Source organism: Lissotriton helveticus, chromosome 1_1, assembly GCF_964261635.1.
Source record: "Lissotriton helveticus chromosome 1_1, aLisHel1.1, whole genome shotgun sequence".
Taxonomy (NCBI): Eukaryota; Metazoa; Chordata; class Amphibia; order Caudata; family Salamandridae; genus Lissotriton; species Lissotriton helveticus.
This window is the reverse complement of record NC_136057.1, coordinates 928,375,588-928,389,430: the sequence shown is the minus strand read 5'-3', so window position 1 is coordinate 928,389,430 and position 13,843 is coordinate 928,375,588. Positions and strand designations below refer to the sequence as shown.

The 13,843-nt window shown below is 47.1% G+C and overlaps 1 protein-coding gene across 1 annotated transcript in view; it reads right to left on the bottom strand.

Annotated features, from left to right (window-relative positions):
- The window catches only part of NUP107 (nucleoporin 107), a 547,946-nt gene extending 540,901 nt beyond the window's left edge, over positions 1-7,045 (bottom strand). The window contains exon 1 of the mRNA XM_078676641.1: positions 6,906-7,045. The gene's annotated coding sequence lies outside the window, so the exon portion shown is untranslated. The remainder of the gene's footprint in view (positions 1-6,905) is intronic.
- Between the last annotated feature and the right edge of the window lie 6,798 nt (positions 7,046-13,843).

Here is a 13,843-nt window from a genome sequence, read left to right as displayed (position 1 = left end):
ACTAACTATATATCGCGCACCCGCAATCCACTGCTGATCATGTCACATATTACATCATTCATGACATGGTCAGTGACATCACTGATGACATCACTGATGACATCTCAAATGACATCACTGATGACATCACTGATGACAACATCCAGTGACTGTATGTTTCTGTAAAGTTAAAATATGTCTTACATATTGAAGAATGAGTGGATGTATAAGTGTCTGGATGAAGGATTTAGTAGGTGCATGGCTGACTGTATGAGTGAGTGATTAAATGTGTCTCACTGAGTGCATGGGTTAGTGACTAAACTGTCTTAATTTGTGCATCATTATGTCTGTTGTTCTGTAAACTGCTGCATGTGTTGATCAGTAGCTATATGAGTAACTATATGGGTTATTGATTGGTTGCCCAAGTGTTTGTATGGGAGACTGAGTGTGTGTGTGGGTGGCTGGGAGGTGTATGACTCTGTGCATAGATGTGTGAGCAGTTGATTCACTAGATGTATGGGTTCAAAAGTGCATGTGGAAACAGCTGTATGGGTGGTTGACTGTGTGCATGAGTGTATTGGTGAGTGAATGGATATCTCAGTGCTACATGTCAAAGTAAGTACATATGTAAAACACAGTACATGTGAGAGTTGACATATATAAATAACTGTGCATAAGAGCCAGTGAATGTGTGAGTGGCTGTATGGATCATTGTGAACTTGTATCAGGGATTGTATAAGAGAGTAAATATGTGTTAGTATATGTTTGAATAAGTAAGGTGTGTATAACTGTATAGTTGAGGAAATGGAGGTGTGATTGATTCTTTGCATGACTGACTAGGTGTGTGAGTAACTCCATGGATGAGTGACAGTCTGTGAGTGTCTGTGTACACTGAGTGTATCTAAGGTTATATTAGAGTCTGAAGAGGTTCATCGTATTATCACATGAATGATGTCATCAGTGATGTGATCAGTAATGTCAAATGAGATGTCATCAGTGATGTCATCAGTGATGTCATTTGAGATGTCATCAGTGATGTCATCAGTGATGTCATTTGAGATGTCATCAGTGATGTCACTGACCATGTCATGAATGATGTAATATGTGACATGATCAGCAGTGGATTGCGGGTGTGCGATATATAGTTAGTGCAACTAACTATATATGCGAATTTCAATGGTTTTGTGTGAGTAAAATAAGGTTTTGTAAATGCTAATTCCTAACTATATATGGTCTATAACCTATGTTTTTTTCAGTGAATATATATATATATATATATATATATATATATATATATATATATATATATATATATATATTCGAGGGAAACCGATACATGTAAGGCAACAAAAAGCATGGATTACAGATGCACTGGTTTTGTCCTTACCTGCAATTGATTTCTTGTGAGTGCAACTTTGTTTTTGGGACAAATTTGGTGAGCTATCATGACGGCAGTCCTGCCATGAAGCGTGCACGCGGCAGAAAGGAATGCAGGTCCATTTGACTTTGACTTTGACCTGGCAAAGTCGAGTTTGGAACATGAAAGGCAGTTACAATTAATAATGTTTCAAGGACAAAACTGACAGCCCACTGGGGGGCAATGGAAATGTTTAACAAGCAAAAGCAAAGTTTTCCAACCCAAAAATGGTTTGATTATTAAGTGAATGTGATTTGTTCCAGAAATCAGATTTGCTCCTGGTACAGAATGCAGTCCACGACACCCTATGAGAGACATAATTTTCCATAGCATATATATACTTTATATCTATTTTTAGGCATGACCCAAAAAATTAGCTCAGATATTCAATTTGTTAGGACCACAAGGCACAACGATATGTTTGGTGTTTTTCAACAGCTATTTAGCAGGATGTGGTCCAGTGGCCAGAGCTCCGACTCTGGAGCTAGGGATCCGGCGTGTTCGAGTCTAGGCGTCGGCTCAACATCATGTGATTCTGGGCAAATCACTTAATCTCCTCAACCCAAGGACAGCGCCTCAGGGGTGATAAATCGCGCTATATAAATCCACAAATTTCATCAGCCCAGGCGAGCACTCGGTGTCCCAGAGAGCCTTCATACATCCGTGGTAGATAACCTTTTAGAATTGTGGGGTACTTCAGATGTTGAGTCTCTCGTGGGTACCAGTGAAGACTGGTCTGCCCGGATTCTGAGTAAACATCACCGACGAAACAACAAGAAAGCCCCTAATTAATGCTCATTTTGCCGTTGGCGACTTCTTCAATAAGGTAATGCACTTCCAAGTCACTGTTTGGTATTTTTCAAGCGTTAGACCTCATACACCTCATAACGCTCGAGTGGGCATAAAAGGGTAGGAGGTGAAATTGGACACTGAGAATGCATCATAAGAGACTGCTAGCTTTCACTTTTTGAAGAAGTCTATTCTCCGTCAACGAATGTATGATGATACATCGCTACAGTTTTTACAACGCCAAAGGCATCACATCGCAAGCATTCACTGTGCACGCTGTTCCCCTGCTATTGTAGTGTCTCTGCTCTTCATGCAAATACAACGCAGTTCACAAAATCGCATGCTATGAAATCGTTCTTCCGTGTTCGTGACCCCCCATGTTCTGTTGCATCAGTGGGTCTATCAGCCTCGATAATAAATACGTTTTTATTTTGAGCAAGTGATAATTATTTATAGTTTAAAATGTATTGTCATTATGTAAAGACCCCCATATCATCTTCCGTGTTTGTGCGTTAATATTTTGAGCAAGTGCATGTTATCTGTAGTTATAAAAATTTTTTTCCTAATGTAACCATAATGCATATGATGTCTTGTCTGGCCCGTTATGATGTCTGTATAACGCGCTAGGAGGATTCACCACCCAACAGCCAATCCACCCGGCCAGATTATATGCCAAGACCGGCGAATACCGTCCACAGTCCCGAAACACAGCCATAGACCTGCCAGAAAGACTGACTCCAGTGGCGTAACAAACCTTGAGGGGGCCCCCCTGCAGGGTACGTGAAGGGGCCCCCTCCGGACTCAATCTAGAGCTCCCCAGCAGAAGTGAGGTGCTGACGGGGCCCCCTGGAGGGCGAGCCCCCCCCCCCCCCCCCCCGCACCGCGGGTGCTGCAGGGGCCTGTGTTAGGCCCCTGACTGACTCTGCCCGTTTCGATGGGAAGTGGGGTGCACAGAGCCAAGAAGTGGAGACGCGCATTTCTCTGACTAGGGAGCAAGAGCTTTCTGACACTGACTGCCAAGTCCCCTTCACGCCAGCCAAGATACCTGTACAAGCTGAACAGGGGCCGTAGCAACAGACCAGTATTCCGGCGCACACAGACCGTGACTTTAAATAACGTTATAAGCTGTAACTGGTCAGTGAAATGCTAAACGTACAAAAAAATGGTATGTTTTGCTACTTCTAGCCACACCCCTGACTCTGCCCACTGATCCAATCTTCGATTATTCCCGCCCCCTGATTCTCCACCCACATTTCCCCTACTTTTTTTCCCCACTTCGACCAGCAGCGGGTCGCCCCAACGTAGGATGGAGCCCCAGTTAGGCCATGGGGCATTGCGTGCTTTGAGCCAGCGAGGCTCCAACGTCCAGGGGGCATTGGGTTGCCAGCCCAGCGGCCGCATCGTGGGGCATTTTGGACTGAGTCCCCCGAGAGGGACTCCCCGCCCGCAGTTGTGTGTGTTTTGAGCCCAGAGAGGCTCGGGGCCAGGTGCTTGATGTCGAGCCCCCGAGGGAGGGCTCCAATGACCCCACAGTTGTTCTAAGAGCCTGCTAGGCTCAGGGGGCATATTTGTTCGGAGCCTGTGTGGCTCTGCTTTGGCCAGTTGTTTGAAAGTTCCACGGAGGACTTGGGGGCAGAGGTATTTCTAGAGCCAGATGGCTCCAACGCCCCACAGCTGTTTCAGAGCCTGTGTGGTGTGACTTGCACCCACATTGTTCAATCTCTACTTAGAACCACTGGGAAACCTCCTAAGCAAATCTGGGATTCACTATCATCTCTATGCGGACGACACTCAACTCTACCTCAAGGTTGCCTCCACTCATGATCTCTCCATCCTAAGATCTACTCTTGACTCCATTCAAAACTGGATGTCAACGCATCAACTGATTCTGAATCCCTCCAAAACGGAATTCCTTCTCTTCTCCTCCTCACTCTCTCCTCCCCCGGTTCAAGCATGGATGGATCAGATGAATCTACTAAACAATAAACCCATCATTGTCGACAGTGCAAAATCCCTTGGTGTCATTCTAGACAAAAAACTCAATCTAACTCCCCACATCAATTCTATTGCAAAATCTGCTCGCTACCAACTGCGCCTTCTCTGGGGAATCCGTCGCTTCTTCCCGGAGCAGGACCTTATAACCCTGGTGCAATCGCTGGTCCTCTCCAGACTAGACTACTGCAATTCTCTTCTTACTGGCCTCCCCAAATCTCACCTGTCCCCACTTAAGTCTGTCTTCCATTCAGCAGCTCGTTTCATTTATGGGGCCAAAAGAAGCGATCACATCACACCGATGTTATCCACCCACCGCTGGCTTCCCTTCGAGGCTAAAGCTATCTACAAGACCGCTTGTATCACCCACAAAGCCTTGCACTCCTCCTCTCCCCGCTACCTGGCGAATAAACTGAAACTCTCTGGAGGCTCTAGACCTTCACGCAATGCAGAGAATCTACTGCTTGAACCTCCCACTTTCAAGAAGGAAAGAACAATGGCCCAATCCTTTTCAGGCAACGCAGTGAGAATCTGGAACTCCTTTCCGCCCCAGCTCCGGACCACTGCCTCCTCCCAGGCCTTCAAAAGGGACCTCAAAGTTCTCCTCCTCCAGAGACACCTCCAAAAGTAATTCACGTCCTCTTGCTATTTGTGAGGAAGACTTCCCACTACTGATAACTTCTACTTTCCATGACCATAGAAGTGCCTTCCCAGTGTATTCCTGTGGTTGGAGTGTCTGCCTTTTTGCAGTATTTTCCATGTACTGGTGTTCGGTGCCCTTTTGTAACATGCACACACCACTCTGCCCTTGTAACACACGGTTGCTACCTCTCACATGTTTCTACCTTTGATACTTGCACAAGTGCCACCTTGCCTACGTAACGCTTGTTCTTGTGCCGGAGTGTCTAGCACTTATTGCAGTACTATACCTCTAATTATACTCTGTTTTCTCTTATAACTGTACACTTGTCACTTTTCCTCTTGTGCACTTTTAACTACCTCATGTATTTTTGGTTGCTCTCAATTTTTACTACCTCAAGTATTTTGTTTGCTCACAATTGTCACTATTACCTTTACTACCTCATGTATTTTTGGTTGCTCACAATTTTTACTACCTCATGTATTTTGTTTGCTCACAATTGTCACTATTACCTTATGTAAGTAACGTATGTTTTTGCAATCTGTTCTTTTGTAATGTTTCTCATTATGTTTAATTTCTGTTCCTAATGTGAAGCGCTCTGACGCCTTCGGGTAAATTCCGCGCTATATAAAAATGCATAAATAAATAAATAAATAAATAAATAAACTGACCTCAACAATCAAAGCTGGTTCCGGACTCCTACTTGCACACATGCCACACATAGGGAAAAGTCAGATCAGGCAGGCGCGCCTTCTCCCACATCGTTCCTAAAGTTTGGAACGATTTTCCACTACACATAACAACCTACTCTGAAAACCAAGCTTTTCGAGATGAGTAGTCCCACTGTGCCAAGGGCTTGGCTAGACTCACACCTCGTCCTCGGCTACAAAATACCCTCCCGGGTGACTGTGCGCGCCACAAATCTGCCGGGCAGGGCTGCAGTACATTTAATGGGGCAGTCTGCATTTCTGTAAATAGAACAACGCCTAAACTCCATAGCCTGAAAATAAATGACGTCAGGACAGAAGGTGGAGTTCTAGACAGGCGTGCCACGCACCGAATGGGCAGCCCCTGCACCGATTACAGCAGAGCGTGTCCGAGGGGCGGCTGTTCTATAATGGGGCAGGAGGCGTTTACCGAAATGACAGGCTGGAGCTGTGTGACACCACCTACCGGTGCGCACGAGTACTGCTTTAAAGTTTCCAGATACAGTCTCACCCCTACGGAATATTCCCTAAAATTACTAATCCGTGGTTAGAAGTATCCATAAGAAATGGGTCACTTTGGAGAGAGGATACACGAGACCTGGTAACAGTGACAGAACAGACCGAGAAGAGAGGACGCCGGAGGCCGGAGGCAAACTAGGGGCAGAAAGTGGCACAGAACAGACGCATGTATGGGAAAGGAGATTTAAGTCACCTGGCACAGAGAGTGAAGCACCTGGGCTAAGTGACTAATAGAGACAGTAAAACTAAGGGACACGAGAAAGAACAGCGACACCAGGAGCCCTACAATAGAGGCAGAGGGATACAAGGGGTCAGAGAGAGGGAGATTATACAGTGGAACAGAAGACAACACAGCGCGACATGGGACACACATGGGAAAGGTGACGAAGAAGAGACGGGGGACACCTTGGGATACAGAATGGCAGGGAGGAGACACTCAGAATAGAGAGACACCAGGGGTCGGACCCGGGGAATACTATCATTGGAGCAGTAGAGGGCAGACTACAACAGAACAGAGACACAAACCTGAAGGCATCCTGACAGAAGTAAAGATTAGCACTCACAGTGAGAACATATACAGGCAATGGAGAGAGTAACAAATTACCCAGCAGGCCGATGCCTCCAAGGCCGGTCGAATCTGGTGAAAAGTATGTGGAATGCCAGATTTATACTGACATGAATCACTGTGCACCAGCCCTACCTGCCTATAAGATAACAAGCCTTTTCAGAAATCAACCCCTTTCCAAACAGGTTTCCCCTCAGATACAAGACGCCGGGTGCACCGTGGGAGAATGCTGAACACAGGACATCCTCTCCACAGAAGGCGAGGGGCGGTGGGGAGCGCACGCTCCCCAATTCTTACCTGAAACTTCACAGCTCCCCCTTTTGTGATCTCCATTCTGCTCCTTCCCTGTGCAGTCAAGGACGGGACCGACTTTTCCTCAGAGCTGCCCACTGCATACAAGCTCCGTGTAGTGAGTAGTCCTGGGAGTGGCGTTTCCTGGTTCATCACCCCTCCCACTGTGACCTTATTCCTGCCTGGCATGTGACAAAGGTCACAAGAAACAATATTTTGTTAAGGGGCACATGAGCCAATAGAAACCATGCATCTACTATTTTAGAAATATACTCGAGATACACAGGAATATGCCCAACAATGCAGAGAATGGCTGACAAAAATCTGAAAAGCCTGCAAGGCGAGACCATGACATGGCAGACAATGCTGCAGAATGCAATGCACAAGGCACCCAGGCCCAGACATAAGTACTGCAGAATGCAATGCACAAGGCACCCAGAGTTCAGACATACATCCCCATGTGCAGCTCGAGCAGGACATTGTAGGGCACAGACCAGATCAATGCTCTGTGTGCAGCTCGCGCAAGACGCTGCATGACAGGCCAACGCAAGCTCAGAAACCCCCCTGTGCAGTTCACGCAGAACGCTGCAGGGCACAGACCTAGGAATGATTAGTATGCACGTGTGAGGCGCATGTACGACGACCATGGACCGTCACAAGAGGGCAGCTGGAGCGCTTGTTTACCTTCCTCAGTCTCTTGTCTTTAAGATAACAAAGTGCTTTGCGACAGATGCAAAGCAGCCACCGAGTCCGGCTCATAGGCCAAAGGGCATCTACAGAAAACCCTTGTTTCCAATGGCAGGCCACGTTTAGCATAAACGGTGACGCCAGCCAATGGAAATGAGGGACGGGGCTTAAAGCCCCCTTCAGAAATGTCCTTCATTACAAGAGTTCTCGCAGAGCAAGCAATGCGTTGCGCTGCAACGCTACACGCAAGACCTAAAAACCAGCAAAATTAACCGTTGTTTGACTGGAATTTTTTCCTGGAGGAGCACATAATCCGTCTTCCCTTACAACCACTTTGAACCTTGTCTACATATTAGGGGGTTATGGGTTCCCCCCTGTCAAGGGCAAGTATCATAACAAACTTATTGCTCAATACACGGCCAGCAAGGGATCGATACCTTTTTACCCCTCATCGCACAGTAATGTAAAAGGCATTGGAGACCACCTGCTCTTCAGACACCAGGTGACGCCTGACAGCTGTCACACTGGCTCCGGTGTCTCTAAGAGCCTCCTTTCTATGGCCATTGATGGTCACCCACTGACTGTACTTTTTAGTGTCATCAGGCAGCTGGGTCCTGGGAACCACCTCACAGTCTCCTAAAGAGACGAGGGACATCTCTGCGGGACCCCACCCACCTTGGGCACCCATCTCCGCTCCCAGGCCTACACTTGCCATCTGCCGGGATGGTGCACCAGGGGATCCTGTCTTGTCCCTCTGTGGGCACTGGGGATCATAAAACCAATGGCCCACTTCACCACACTTGAAGCACTTCAGGGGTCCCCTATGAACAGGTTTACCTTTGGGGGGCCGGGCTTCTTCTCAGGGGGAGGCTGGGAACCTTTCCCTTGGTTCCCTTGGGGTTTACTTTGGGGCCCTTTCTGGAACTCCCTCTGTTTGCCCCCCCACACTCTTCTGCTGGGGACCCTGCCCACCTTTGGCGGAGTCTCCCACATGACCCTTCTAGTCCCGGGTGCTCACTCAGCAGTACGCCTCCTCAGCAAGCTTCCTAGGGTTAGTCAGCTTGCTATCAATAAGGTGCTGGCGTAGCTCTGGAAAACAATTATTTGACAAGTGCTTCCATGAAATCAAATTATAGAGGGCTTCAAAATCATTCACTTTGCTACCCTTCACCCAACCATCCAATGCTCTGCCAAAGAAAGAAACATATTCTACCCAAGTGCTAGACTCCAGTTTCTCACAATTCCTAAACCTTTGTCTATAAAGCTCAGGGATCAACCCATGCCTGGACATTAAGGCCTCTTTCATGTGTACATAAGAATTCTGATCTTCAGAATGCAAATCCAATAAGGTATCTCGCCCATTACTGAGGAACCGCCCCCACAAACCCACTCCCCAATCCTTCTCAGGGACCCAGTGGGAGGACATAGGTACCTCATAGGCTTTGAACCATTGCCCAATATCTTCATGCTTATGAAACTCCTTAATAACATCCTTCGGAATGAACACTCTTGTTTCTAAAGGCACGGATGGCGTGCTGCCACCAGATGGAGTAATTTCTAAACTCTTGGCTTTCAATTCAAACTCCCTCAACATCCTTTCATGCTCTAAATGCTTCCTCTTTTCATCCAAGGCTAACTTTTTATTCTCTAACTCCATCTGCCCACCCATCTTGAGCTTGGCTAGCTCCATTGTTAGACCTGGCACCATTGGTGTGGGTCTCCCTTCCACTTTTTGCTGTTGCCTCTTATGTTTTTGCTGGTTTTAGATGCTTTTGGGCACTGTGCCGCTGCTGTTCAGTGCCACAGTGCAAGTGCTCCCTATTGTAAATTGATGTATGGATTAGTGACTCCATGATTGGCTTGATTGATTTAGTTATCAGACCCTAGTACAGTGCACTGCGTGTGACCAGGGCTTGTAACCAATGCTGCTGGTGGGCTTGCAGCACGGATTGTGCAACCTACCGGAGCAGCTTGTAAAGTGTGTCTCAGGTCAGCCATTGCAGAGCCTGTGTGTGTGCTGTCTGGTACTGCCATGTTGACTGGGCAAGTGCACCCACTTGCCAGTCCTTAAACCTTCCCATTTATACATATCCGCCACCCCTATGGGAGGCTCAAGGGCAGGGTGCATTGTACGTAAAAGGTAGGACATGCCCTGATGCGTGTGGCATGTCCTAATAGTGAATTACAGCCATTTTCGTTTTTCACTATTACAAGGCTACCTGTTCCCATAGGCCAGAATGGGCAGTTTGATTATAACATCTTATAATCATAACTGACTCCGGGAACTAGGTAGAAATTCAAGTTTAGTATGCCTGAACTCAGAATGATAAAATACATCTTTTAGTGAAGTTGGTTTTAACATTTTGTGTTTGAAAATACCACTTATAGAAAGTGGGTATTTTCTTGCCTAACTATCCAAGCCTGCCTCTGCTAGGTTGTGTATTCCTTGTCTGGAGTTTGAGTGACAGGGGCTGGGGGATTCCAGGAGACAGGGTGAGTCAGCACAGGGCTGAATAGAGAGATCTGCATGCATATGGGAGGGAGGAGTTGCACCTGGGACCTGAATAGGGCTGTGCCTTCCCTCCACAATGCTGGCTCTACCTCGTGTGGTGTGTCTGATGTCCCTGGCCTTTACACTGAAAGGAAAGAAGGAGTCTTGCCAACAAAGTGCTCCAGGACTGACCAGAACTGGTTTGTACTAGGCAAAGGCCTCTCTGCCTTCAGAGAACAAAGGGAAAAGTAGGAGTATAAATATTGGGAGCCAGACCCAAGAACTTTAGATCACTTCTGGGAATCAAGACAAACGTTTGCTGAGGAGAAGAACCAGGAAGCTGAAGGAGGAGACTACCCCTGTGCTGTGTGTTTGGGGGTTGGCCTGCAGTGGTTGCTTCATTGCCAAAGAGAGGAAAAAAGGACTGAATGTGCTTTCTATCAACTTGAAGAAGAATCTCCAAGGGCTTGAAGCAGAGCTTGCCTCCTGCCTGAAGTCTCAGGGATACAAAACTTCACCAATCAGCCCCCCTTGCTGGGAATTGAAGTGCCTGCTGTTGTGCTGGGCTTTCTGAGAGACTGCTTGTCACTGGGAGCTAGAAGAGCCACGCAACAACGAGAAGCGTGTCGCCGCCGTAGCCGCTGTCATCGCATCGCCTAAGAAGCGAGCCGCCGCTGTCATCATCACATTGCTGAAGCTTGGCGCATCACCAGAGAAGCGGGACGCTGCCACAGAGGACATCGTTGCATCACCGGAGAAGCATGTTGCAGGGCCTGTCACGGCTCCAAAGATCATCGAGTCGTTGCATGGCCGTTGGGCGTGCATGCATCGCACCAACGTTGTCACATCGCAACCAAGACACCATTTTGTTGCATCGCACCGGAGAAGAGTATCACATCGAGGTGCCATCTTGTTGCATCGTACCGGAGAGCAGTAAGAAACCGACGCATCACCTCCCCACACAGTAAGGAAGCGGGCATCAACACCCCTGCGCAGCAGCAAGGAACCAACGCATCAACTTCCCTGCGACCCTTTTGTTTTCTTTGCGTTACGAATTCCAGGTACATTGAGAGGCAAGTGTAACATTTACAATTTGAGAGAACGGAGCTATTTTATAACCTTTTAGAGACTATTTTTGAGTACAGTATTGTGGATTTTTGTCATTTGGTCTTGTGTTAAGTCTATATAAAAATACCTATTTTTATAATTCAACCTGTGTGGTGTCCATTTGTAGTGTTGTCACTGTATTACTGTATGTGTTCACAAATGCTTTACACACTGCCTCTGAGATAAGCCTGCCTGCTCGTGCCAAGCTACCAAGGGGGTGAGCAGGGGTTATTTTAGGAGTGTAGCCTGTTACCCTGACTAGACACAAGGGTCCCTATTTGTCACAGGTACCTACCTATGCCAACTAAAGACCCCCAAATCTAACATCCATCTCATGCATTCTATCTCTCTCCCTGTCCTCCAGCTCCTCTGGGGAAAAGCCCTTTGAAGAAACACTGCTGCATGGTCTAGAAGGTACTTTCTCCCCAGTCTGGCCCAATGGCCCATCCAGCTGACCATCTGCATTCTCTGCCTCATCCGTAGGCTCTTCCAGATGTTCAGTAGCATTTCTAGATTTCAACCAGGCCCTCATTGCCTTTTGGAACTTTTCCTTTTTGGCTACGCCTTTCACAGGGATTTTAAATCTTTTGCAGAAGATTTTAAGCTGTGGCACAGTGTATGTATCAGCCGTCTCTTCTTCAAACTGTAGATCCATAGATGCATTGGATGCTGCTTTGCTCATGGTGAAAAACAGTTGGTAGTTCTCAAAAAGCAAAAAGAAGTTCCAAGGAAAGTTCTACCAAAAAGTATGTGGTCGTGTTATTGTCTATACTCACTAGTAGTGTACACCAATCATTGTATATGAGTCACAAATGCAAGTCTAAATCCTCACCGCTGACCACCAATTTTAGAACTGGGGGTCTTTAGTTGGCAGAGGTAGGTACCGTTGACCAAATAGGGACCCTTGCTTATAGTCAGGGTAAGGGGTACACTTCTAAAATAACCCCTGCTCACCCCCTTGGTAGCTTGGCAAGAGCAGACAGGCTTATCTCAGAGGCAGTGTGTATAGCATTTGTGAACACATACAATAAAACAGTGATAACACTACAAATGAACACCGCACCAGTTTAGAAAAATAAGTAATCTTTACTAGACTTAACACAAGACCAAACGACAAAAATCCACAATACTATAATCAAAAATAGACTTTAAAATGGTAGAAATAGCTTAGTTCAATGTAGGTGGTAAATGCGACACTTTACTCTCAAAGCCAGGGAAGGTGATGCGTCGGTTCCTTGCTTCAGGGGAGTTGATGCGTCGGTTCTGTACTGCAGTGCAGGGGAGATGAAGCATCGGTTCCTTACCGGAGATGAGGTGATGCATCAGTTTCTTACTGTGATCCGGTGCGATGCGACAAGATGGCGCCTCGATGTGATTAGACGATCCGGTGCGATGCGAGAAAATGGTGTTTTGATGCGATGCGACAACGTTGGATGTGATGTGTGCACGCCCGGTAACTGAGCTGCGACAGGTTCTGCGACGCGCTTCTCCGGTGATGTGACAGCAACCTCTGCAGCGGCAACACGCTTCTGTGGTGATGCAACACACTTCTTCGATGATGCAACGGTGAACGGTGAACAGCTGCAGCAGCAACAAGCTTCTTCGGCAATGCAACGCCAACTGCTGCGGTGGCGACACGCTTCTCCTTGTTGCGTCGCACTTCCAGCACCCAGCGACTCACAGTCTCTTCAGAGGGCCCAAACAACAGTAGGCAGCTCTCTGCAGGCAGAATTCCACAGCCAGGGAATTATGGGGAGCTGGTGGTGATGTCTTGTATCCCTGAGACTTCGGGCAGGAGGCAAGCTCAGTTCAAGCCCTTGGAGATTCGTCTTCAAGATTGCAAAAGTACACACAAAGTTCCTTTTCTCCTTTCCTTGGCAATAAAGTTACTACTGCAGGCAACCCCAACAGCACATCACAGGGGCAGTCTCCTCCTTCAGCTTCCTTGGTTGTTATTCTTGGCAAATGGTCGTCTTGATTCCCAGAAGTGATCTAAAGTTCTGGGTCCCCCCTTTTATACACAAAAATCCTTTGTCTCTGAAGGCAGAGAGTGTCTGTACCTAGTCCTAACCAGTTCTGTGCATTCCTGGAGCACTTTGTTTACAGGACTCCTTCTTTCCTTTGTCAGTGTGCGCCAGGGTCATCAGACACACCACAGGAGGTGGAGCCAGCATTTTGGAAGGCAGGCACAGCCCTATTCAGGCCTAGGTGATACTCCTCCCACCACTCTGCATGTAGATCGGTCTATTCAGTCCTGTGCTGACTCACCCTGTCTCCTGGAGCCACCCCAGCCCCTGTCACTCACAACCAGACATGGATTACACAACCTAGCAGAGGCAGGCTTGGATGCTTAGGCAAGAAAATACCTACTTTTTCAAAGTGGTATTTTCAAACACAGAATGATAAAACCAACTTCACTAAAATATGTATTTTATCATTCTGAGTTCAGGCATACTAAACTTGAATTTCTAACTAGTTCCCGGAGTCAGTTAGGATTATAAGATGTTATAATCAAACTGCCCATTCTGGCCTATGGGAACAGGTAGCCTTGCAATAGTGAAAAACGAAATTGGCTGTTATTCACTATCAGGACATGCTACACACATCGGGCATGTCCTACCTTTTACATACAATGCACCCCGCCCATGGGCCTACTTTA